The 10798-nt window shown below is 42.5% G+C and overlaps 1 pseudogene; it reads left to right on the forward strand.

The window, feature by feature from the left end:
* The first annotated feature begins 9671 nt into the window (after window positions 1–9671).
* LOC147995941 (large ribosomal subunit protein eL8 pseudogene) lies at window positions 9672–10191 on the forward strand (annotated as a pseudogene).
* Window positions 10192–10798: the final 607 nt, after the last annotated feature.

The following is a 10798-nucleotide window of genomic DNA, read 5'->3' on the forward strand; positions in this document are numbered from 1 at the left end:
TAATAACCCTATATAAGTTTTTAAAATCCACTTGCCAAAATTCTTACTAAGTCTGTTTTGTGTTCACACATGGACTATGATGGATTAAAACCATATCTGGGAATATCTTCTCAATATTAGACATAACAACTGAATATGTGATTATTTATATCCATTTTTTGTTCCAGAAGAATCCGATGCCAAAGAAAATTTCTTCTTTTTGATTAGCATGGAAATTATACTCAAAATAAGCTAATAAAATAAAGGATACCTGAGTGTATACACATTCACATACATATTCATATACATGAATATGTGTATATATATGTATACATGATGTAGGCCTCCTTCACAGGGCATCTAGGCCTTAACAGTTCCCTCAGGCCTACACATTGCATCTAGGCCTTCATCTTTTCCCTAGACCTTTAACAGCCAGCAGGTTTGCCCTCTGACCCATCAGTCTGCAGAGGAATTCATAGAGAAACCCTGTCTGAAAAACTAGGGGAGGGAGACAAACAGATTAACAGATTGATCGTGCTCTCTCTCTCTCTCTCTTTCTCTCTCTCTCTCTCTCTCTCTCTCTCTCTCTCTCTCTCTCTCTCCCTCTGTGTGTGTGTGTGTGTGTGTGTGTGTGTGTGTGTGTGTGTGTGTGTGTGTGTATTCAACTGAGGAGGCACTGGCAAATAAATGTTTGCCCCTCCACTGTAAGCCAGGCCACCCCAATACTGCCTTTCCTTTTCCTTAGTTTGTTTGGTTTATTCCAAGTTAATTGTATCTGTTTCTTTAATTTCCTCTTCATTTCTTTAGTTGAGTCAGGGGTCTTTGCACATAAGCCCTGGAAATCAGTACCTGGATCAGGTCTGCAGCCTGCTCACAGGGTTCTACCCACCTCCACCACTCAAGTGATGCAATTAAAGACATGCAGCACCACACCTGGCTTCTATTCACTGTACATTTACTTTAGTTGCAAGGTTCATTCAGCTCTGAGAGAGGAGGGAGGGAAGGAGGGAAGAGAGACAGAGAGTGACAGAGAAACAGTGACAGAAAGGGAAAATTGTAGGTTATTGTTCCATCTCTTCGATCACTGTCTGTTGTTTGCCATCTTGGCAACCATGCCCCGAAACCCTACCTTGGGTAAGATCAAGCATAATGGCAGCAACCATATAATTCCTGCTTAGTTGCACTGAACACCCCAGTCATCACTACCTGTGGAGAATTGTAAGGGGGCTCCTCTGATCTAGAGAGTAGTACCCTTGAATGAAATGAGAAGCACAACAAGCATTATTTGTTTTGAAATATATGATGTGGAAAGAACTATATGTGTGGATTTACAGACTGAAAGACAGAGAGACAGACAGACAGGTCGGACAAGACAGAATAGGACAGGACAGAACAGGACAGGACAGGAGAAAAAAACAAGAACACAAAGAAAAACTCAAAATGGAAGTCCGGTTCCAAATAGTCTCTGTCTGCACTGTCGCTCTAGTGTTGGCGGTCCAGCTTATAAAAGCTTATACATGGATGGTTTTGGGAAATGCTGCTGGGTGTTCGGTTCAGGTCCAAGATTATTGTGGGTAACTAGACAACAAAGAAAGCAGTTAGACTGACTTCTACAGTGTTCACACAGAAGAACCTAACAGAATATATAATGAATTCCAGCAGTAACAGCAGAAACAACCAATGAGAAAGTGACCTTATAATATTAGTAACTGCAACAAAATGGCAGACTAGCTAGGTAACAGTTACCTAGCCATTAACTAATCTGACATAGGCCTTCTTCACATTGCATCTAGATAGGCCTTCCTATCTTCCTCTCCAGTGCTGAGACCAAAGTGAGATCGAAGTCATGCATCACCATGGGTGCCTTCCTTTTCATTTTTTTCTTTCATCCTAGGAACTGTGTGTGTGTGTGTGTTTGTGTGTGTGTGTGTTTGTGTGTGTGTGTGTGTGTGTGTGTGTGTGTGTTTGTATGTGTGTAGAGAGAGAGAAAGAGAGGGAGAAGGAGAGGGAGAGGGACAGAGGGAGGGAGAGAGAGAGTGCTCTAGAGAGAGAGAGCACTCGAAAGAGAGACAGACAGAGAGAGAGGGAGAGAGAGAGAGAGAGAGAGAGAGAGAGGGAGGAAGAGTGGAAGAGCGGAAGGAAGAGTGAGAGTGAGGAAGAAGAGTGAGAGTCTCCTGTAGCTTTATTCACCACTTATATACCCAAGTCTCCAGGTAGAAAATAACTGAGAAGCACAGTGGGAAACCCTGGCTCATGACTACCTGGCTCATGACTTCTGTAACAAAAGAGGGACTAGGAGACCTGAATTAATTAGGGAGAAATCCCAGAAGACCAGCCTAAATCTCAAGCATAAAGGCTGAGGAAGCAAAAGGCAGAAGTAAATTGACCACCACCCAGGTGTGGTCCAGGTCTGTCAGTTCCACATGCATCAGCCAGGCTCAGCAGAGGTCATGAAGTGGAGACACTGGGTGTTTATTACTTGGTCTTTCATCCTGTGCCTTAAATACATGGGAGAGGCCTCTGTCCAACAATCCCATGACTTCTTAACTGTAGCCATGCAGTTACAGAGCGGCCAGGCCCAAATCCAATATGGCACACTACATATCCCTATCCCAATCCCCCAAAACCAGCAGTAAAGCCACCAGCACCAGAACAGAGGAAGATGAAATCTCTAGTCTGAAAAACTAGAGGAGGGAGATAAACAGATCTCTCTCTCTCTCTCTCTCTCTCTCTCTCTCTCTCTCTCTCTCTCTCCCTCATAATTTGTAAAAGTGTTCCCTTTGTGCTCTGTGGATTCTACTATATTAACCAAGTTTCACATCGTACTAGCTCCAAAGAGGAGTCAACAGTCTCTTGGCATGCAGGCAGTTGTTGCCTGCTTTAAATATTTTTTGGTGGTTTTGTTTGTTTGTTTGTATCAAAACCCAGGGCCTGCCTTCGATCAACAGATCCAAACCCAGTTCTCCAAGGGAAAAAATGGAGTCAAATCTGAAGTCACTGGCATTTAAGTCATCTTCCATTGACAGTCATAGGGGATGGGAATATCGTGCTTTCTCCAATGGAGATTCACCTGGGGATGCATCAACCACATATAAGGGCAGGCCTGGGGTAGAACGGGGTGGTGGATGGGGAGGGAGGATCTGGAAAGAACTTTGCGATGGGAAACTATGATCAGAATGTTGCACAGAAAACAAAATTTGTCCTTTAAAAAAAAAAAAAAAGCTCCCGATATCTATCCAAAAAGGAAAGGAAAAAAAACTGACAGCAGAACTTTACTAACTGCAAATGTTCCATCTCCCTGTATCCAACCACTTCACTCCCAGATAGGTAGATGACAGTTTGCACTTCCGTCCCAGTTGTACTATCCAGGTTAATAAAAGGGGAACCACCTCTGTGGTTATGTTTTACACACACAAAATAAAATAAAAGGAGTGGATAGACGTGCCTGGCATTTTAAGATGCTCAATTTCTTTGCAAGCTTCATTTTGTTTCATTCTTTTAAAGGCTTATTCATTTATTTTCATTTATATGAGTATACTAAAGCCCTTTTCATAAACACACGGCAGTAGAGTACATGGGATATCCCTTTGCAGAGGGTTGTGAGCCACTATATGGTTTCTGTGGCATGGAACTCAGGACCTCTGGAAGAGCAGAGCAGTGAGTGCTCTTAACCTGGGAGCCATCCTTCCAGCCCTTCACATGCTTTATTTAACTAAACATTAAACATGAATCAGAAACACCAAATCTTGTAAATATGGTCGAGATTCAGCCTTATTTAGAAATCCAAAGCTGGCAGGGCGAGGCTGGGATTTGAGAGTGAGCAAAGGGAGTCTTCCTCTTTCCCTGAGGGTGTGCTATCAATTCCATTACCATTTCCAAACAGCTGGGTGTGAGTCTAACTAAGGTTTTCTTCAGTCATTTGCCATGAGCCAGAGCACTGAAAGGACAGCAAGGGATCAGACATTCACTCTGAAATCATCACTCACTGATTTCAGGCAGAAAACTTGCCCCCCCCCCCAAAAGGCACTGCCTGTCTCAGCACTGAAACAAAGCATGCTTGGGCAGCAGCAGTATTTCCCTGACAGTCCTTGGGGACATGCATATTCTCCAGCCCCACCCCACCCCCTCTTAGCTAGCTCCTGTCCACCCCTCCCCCTTCCCCCACATACAGGGAGCAGGCCTCCTGTGTGTGTGTGGTGGTGGGGGGAGATGGAAATATCTCTTGAGAGAGAGTTCGGGTCTCCCAAACAAATAAATAACTAGAAACTTCATTTATATCCTTTATATCATTGAGCATACAGTGGAAGAGGGAAAAGGAACAGGGAAACTAGGCCAACTGGTAGAGCTCCTTTCATTTTGTTTCAATATTCAAAGAAACAACACTACCTGGTTTTCGTGAAAGGAACAGAATGGTAAAAGTTGAAACATTGGCTCGCCACTTAATACTTTGGCTTTTAATAAAAGGGCCAACAGATCTACCTCCTATTTGGTAAAAAAGAGAATGAAAACCCACAAAAACGTTCTGTCAGCCAACTTCCCTTTAAACCTCTGTTAAACAGAAAGACTGGTTTTTTAAAACATCATTTTAAATATTTAAATATGTATTTGTGTGTGTGTGTGTGTCTCTGTGTGTGTGAGTGCCTGTGTGTGTGAGTGCCTGTGTGTGTGTGTGTGTGTGTGTGTGTGTGTGTGTGTTTGTCTGTCTGTCTGTCAGTGTCTTCTGTATGGAGAGGATGTGCTGTAATACTCGGGGCAGGGTGGTCCAGGGCCCATGGGTGATGCCACACCGCCTCCCCAGTCACCTTCCCTGCAGGGCCTTCCCAGAGGTCCCATAGCCGGTTTTGGCACAACACCACGGTGGAAGGGCGCACAGCGGCGGCCAGTCACCGACGGGGGGGTGGGGGGGCGATCACCCACCAAACCTAACCCTGGTCCCACCCACCCGGGGGCCCCCACCGCACCCCACGCCCGCCGTCGGAGCGCCCGCCAACCCCCTGTTGGGAGGAGCGGGGGGGGGGCGGGGGGGGAGGACGGCGACAGCGGGACGCATGGAGGGGGAAGAAAGTCGCGCGGGTGGAGGGGTCGGGAGAAATGGGGAGCGGGAAAGTTCTGCTGGGGTCACCGGCACAGGCGAACGCACGCCCCCAGGTTGAATCCCCTGGGCGGACTGCGTTGACCCCACCCATTTACCTCTTAACTGGTTTCACGCCCTCTTGAACTCTCTCTTCAAAGTTCTTTTCAACTTTTCCTTACTGTACCAGTTGGCTATCGGTCTCCTGCAGGTATTTAGCCTTAAATGGAGTTTACCACCCGCTTTAGGCTGCATTCCCAAGCAACCCGACTCTGGGAAGACCCGGGCCGGCGCGCCTGGGTCCGCTATGGGCCTCACACCATCCACAGGCTGGGCCTCAATCCAAAGGACTTGGGCTCCCCACGAGCGGCGTCAGGGAGTGGGTCTTCCGTACACCACATTCCCCACGCCACTGCACACAGCAGGGATTCGGCGATGGGCTCTTCCCTGTTCACTCGCTGTTACTGAGGGATTCCTGGTGAGTTTCTTTTCCTCCACTGACTAATATGCTTAAATTCAGCGGGTCGCCACGTCTGATCTGAGGTCACGGTCGAGAGAAGAAGGAGGAAAGGAGGGGGCTCACCCTGCCGCGGGCGGACAGACAACTTATGGCATCTATAATTTATTATTTGAGTATGTGCTTAGACAATATCCCCTGTAAACTTAGCTTGGCTTAAAACTCATGAAAAATATAAGGTAGCAGTTTGATCCAGTTCTTCCACACAGCTCCATGCTCCAAGAACTAAGACTCAGACTCAAGATATATTTACAAATACCTTGACTATATAGTGAGGCTCTTCTCTAACTAGATCACAATTTAGAATAACTGACTTATTTTAACCTACATTCTGTAATATGCCCACTTAACCATGTTCAGGTACTATGTGTCTCTCCACGTCTTCCAAGGTGTATCTCCTGCCGCATTCTATCTCAGAATTATGATTTCTCCCAGATTTCCCACTTCTTAATTACCACCTAAATAATAAGCCGTCAGATTTATTATTAACAAGTGCCATAGTCATATCGATATTAGATATTCTCTCAATAATCCCTTTGAAGTACAATAAATGTCTCTTTTTCAAATATAAATTGAATAAAATTATAAAAATTATAATAGTTATAAGGTCTGATATATATTTACAATGTCAAGTCCATAGTATGTGGTAATTTAAAAAAATATCCTATTATCTATCCTTTCCTGGTGAGTTCAGAGTTCTGGATCTAAATCACATTTTATCCTAACTTGCATTAACAACCTAACACCATCTTTTTAGGTCTAATAAATCTTCTTAAATATAACAACTTAAGCTTTTATTGAGACTATGATAATCTTGTATTCAACCCCAAAAGACAACTAAGAAGAAATATTTCCTGATTAAGTAGGAAGTGCAGACAAACACTTTCAAAGTTTTAAAAATGGCAGACAGTTGGCTGTGGAGACCACTTCAAAGTATTCTAAGACATTGGAGCACTGTCTTCAGCTCTCTTGTTCAAAGTATCTGACAAACCTTATGTGAAGCAGGAATTACCAAGGATTTACTTACCCTGTATTGGCAAAGCTTGGCAATCAAGTTCCATGCATTTGTTTCAATTTTGATTTCTTTTCTTTTCTGGGTGGCATTCTGTCTGCCGATTAAGTTAGGGCACTTTCTTGGCCCAGAGGCTAGCTTGCCACAAATGAAGACAGCTCTAAATGGAGTTTCTTTGGAGCTCATTATCATCTTCTTCTAAGTTTAATGAGGTACAGCTGGGATCTGATATATTTTGAAAGACCCTTAGACTGAGGAGACTCTCGCTCCAATCCTGAGGACACCCACCACCCCACAAACATGCGGGACTAAGTCTTGATGGAAAAACAAGAGGTTTACTTTGGGATACCAATGCACTGGGGCTTGACACGGTCCTCACGCAGGAGGAATGTGAAGAGTCCAGACCAGCAGAAATATACAGCTTATATAATCATTTAAGGTTACACAGTTTAATTAGCTCAGCTAAGTTCATTATGAGAAAATTTTAAGATGGCAGCATTGAATCAGCACTCTGCTCATATTTTGACCTTATATTCTGGTTTGCTTACATTTTTATGTCAATCTTACTTTTTTAACATTATTCTTATTTTTGTATGCCTAGGAAAGTGTTGGTATATGTATATTGATCTTATATACAAGACAGAATATAGTTTGTGGTGTTAGCGCTTCCCTTCCACCATAGAAGAACTAGGAATCAATAAAACTGCCAGGTTTGGTGGCAAACATCTTACCTCTATGGTATACTGTTCTCAATGACAATTTCAATTAACTATTCAGCCTTCCTGATTTCTCACCAGGAACTAGATAAAGTCTGAATCACTAAATTCTTATACAAACACCACCAAATGAAGAAGAATGAAACATAAATAATGAAAAAATAGTGACAGTGGCAAACTGCTAATTGTTGATGTGTGTTCTGTTGCTATGTATGATGTTAAATACTACCACAAAATCTGTTTGTTCCCAGGGATGTGGAGATCCTCACATGCACCAACTGATGGTAATATAATGTGCCTCCTTAGTTTAAAACTATTGTATGAATAAAGATGCCTACAGTCTGTAGCTGAGCTGAAGAGAGGCAGGCAGAGCTGCAGTTCCTGGGCTTGAAGTCTGATGCAGAGACCATGAGGAGGAGATCAGAGAGAAGAAGAAAGAAGGAGATGCCATGAAGTAGATGGTTCATGAGAACATGGGCATGAGGGTTGGCCATTTGGAGTAAGAGTAGCCTACCTGAATCATGGAAAGTTATATCTCAGAGTTATTGATAGGGTAGTAGACATAATAGAGAGCTGATATCTACCCAGCTTTAATGCTACTAAGTCTTACAATAAATATGAAGGTTTTGTGTCTTTTATTTGGGAACTAAATGATCTAAGGTGGTATAGAAACCTCCTCATAATATTTAAACTACAAGAAATAAGCGGGGTTGGGGATTTACCACTGGGTAGAGCACTTGCCTAGGAAGCTCAAGGCCCTGGGTTCGGTCCCCAGCTCCGAAAAAAAGAACCAAAAAAAAAAAAAAAAAAGAAATAAGCAAATGTCTGCTAAAAACAATTACATAATATCCATTTCGATAATATGATCTCACCCTACTATGCAGTGTGATACACAGATATAGTGAAATTTCCCAGTGACACTACAGCCAGGATCAACAGTTTTGAAACAAAAAAGAATCTATTTCTCCTGCTGAGTTTTTCATTCACACTGCAGTGTAATATAATCCACTTTGACTAGTTGTAAACTTTGCTCTGCTAAAGCCAGAATTTTGGTAGTAAGAATTATTTTCAGAAATTCAATGTTTGATTTAAAAGTCAGAAAATAGTTTCCATAGACAAGGACTTTTATGTACAAAATGAATGTAACAGAATTTTTCCAGCCCTCTGAGACAACTAGTGTATAGTGAGCACAGAATTGCTCAGTTGAGTTAAAATGATTTTCATACTTGACAGAGCTAAATAATTTATGTTACTTTCATTGTCTTTTGAGCTAATGATTTTCTTAGCAGAATTTTTTATTTCTAAATAAAATGAGGAATGAAAACCTCATTCCAAATTTTCAGTGGAACATGCACACACACACACACACACACACACACACACACACACACACACATCTGTGTATTCATGATTGCCTTTTCAGAATACTTATCAAATATGTTTATAAGGTTGTAGATAATTGGATCAGCATCTATGAGTACTTACTGCTATTGCAGAGAACTGCAGTTGGTTCAGAGCACATATATCAGGCTGATTACAACTGCCTGTTTCAGGTACAAAGGATGTTATGCCTCTTCTTGGGTTCCAGGATATGTGTGATGAACTCATACAGGCACAGAGACACTGACACAAACACATGCATGCAAACTTTAACAAAAAATCTAATTAAAAAATGTATTCATAGTGCAGTAGAGTTTGCTCAGTGCTTCTGCCAAGCCTGCGGACCTGATAGTGCCCATGGTTTATCCCCATGAACAACATGGAGGAATAGTAGAACTGAGTACAAGTTGTCCTCTGACCTCCAACAAACATGGTTTGGTTCAAGTGTATCCACACACATACAAATAAACAAATATAAGTATTACTTAAATTTTAATTTATACAAGCTAAAGTTTGTAGAATATTTTAACACAAATGTTATTTTTTTAATGAGTACTATCTCTAGAAAATTCAAGTTCATGAACAGCTATAAGCATGCCAATCCCTACTATGTCTAAGTGGTTGTGAAGAAATCTGTAACTCGTGGTAACTATCTTAAGCTTGATAGTGTTCTATTCATATCTTATATTCTATATAAGGGGTAGTAGATTATTTGGTAAAGTGAATATCTGTCTAGACTGAGAACTTAAGTTTGATGCTACAAGAAAACATGTTAAAAACTTATGGAGAGCGGACTCTCCCCCATCCCCCACAATTAGGTTTTTTTGAGCTGTCCTAGAGATCTCACTTGCTTCCAGGTCAGCTGTCTCACAAATGACTATAACTACATTCCCAGGGAAATTGGATATTCTCTTCTAGTCTCAGATAGCACCATCTCACATATATATTAATTAAATTATGAAAGTACAAATTTGCTCTCTCCTCCAGCCAAGCAAGATGCCCAAAGGAAAGAAGGCCAAGGGGAAGAAGATGGCCCCAGCCCTCACCGTGGTCAAGAAACAGGAGGCCAAAAACTTGGTCAATCCTTTGTTTGAGAAAAGGCCTAAGAACTTCGGCATTGCACAGGACATCCAGCCCAAAAGAGATCTCACATGCTTAGTCAGTGGCCCTGCTACCTCAGGCTACAGCAAGAGGCATCCTCTATCAGCAGCTCAAAATATCTCCTGCCATCAACCAGTTCACCCAGGCCCTGGACAGGCAAACAGTGACTCAGCTGCTTAAGCTTGCCCACAAGTACAGGCCAGAGACAAAGCAGGAGAAGAAGCAAAGGCTGCTGGCCCACGCTGAGAAGAAAGCTGCTGGTAAAGGGGACATCTCAACTAAGAGACCACTTGTCCTAGGAGCAGGGGTCAATACAGTCACCACCTTGGTGGAGAACAAGAAGGCTCAGCTGGTGGTGATTGCCCATGATGTAGACCCCATTGAGCTGGTGGTTTTCTTGCCGGCCCTTTTTTGAAAGATGGGGGTGCCCTACTGCATCATCAAAGGAAAAGCCAGTCTGGGGCGCCTGGTCCACAGGAAGACATGCACCACTGTTGTCTTCACACAGGTTAACTCGGAAGACAAGGGTGCTCTGGCTAAGCTGGTGGAAGCTATTAGGACCAATTATAATGACAGATATGACAAGATCCGCCGCCACTGGGGAGGCAACGTCCTGGGTCCTAAGTCTGTGACTCGCATTGCCAAATTGGAAAAGGCAAAGGCTAAGGAACTCAACACTAAACTGGGTTAAATGAACACTTAAGTTTTCTGTACTTAAATATAATTACAAAATTTTTTAAAAGTACAAAATTAAATACAGATGTGGTGATACATTCTTGCAAGCTCAGAGGGGAAGAAATCTGTGATCTATGTCTCAGTGGTCACTCAAGCATATTTGGTTAGTTCTATGTGGAAGATGAGACACTGCCTCAAGAATTTTTTATTAGATGATTTGACTTACATATATCTTCGGTCTTGGTTTAAATTAGTATATCAATGTGGTAGAATTCAGTTATCCAAATGGATGCCCTTCCCATTGCTGCCATGATCCTTCCTTTCTGTAGCTATGGTACAGGTGACAT

Source organism: Rattus norvegicus, chromosome 2, assembly GCF_021556685.1.
Source record: "Rattus norvegicus strain SHRSP/BbbUtx chromosome 2, alternate assembly SHRSP_T2T, whole genome shotgun sequence".
NCBI classification, from domain to species: Eukaryota; Metazoa; Chordata; class Mammalia; order Rodentia; family Muridae; genus Rattus; species Rattus norvegicus.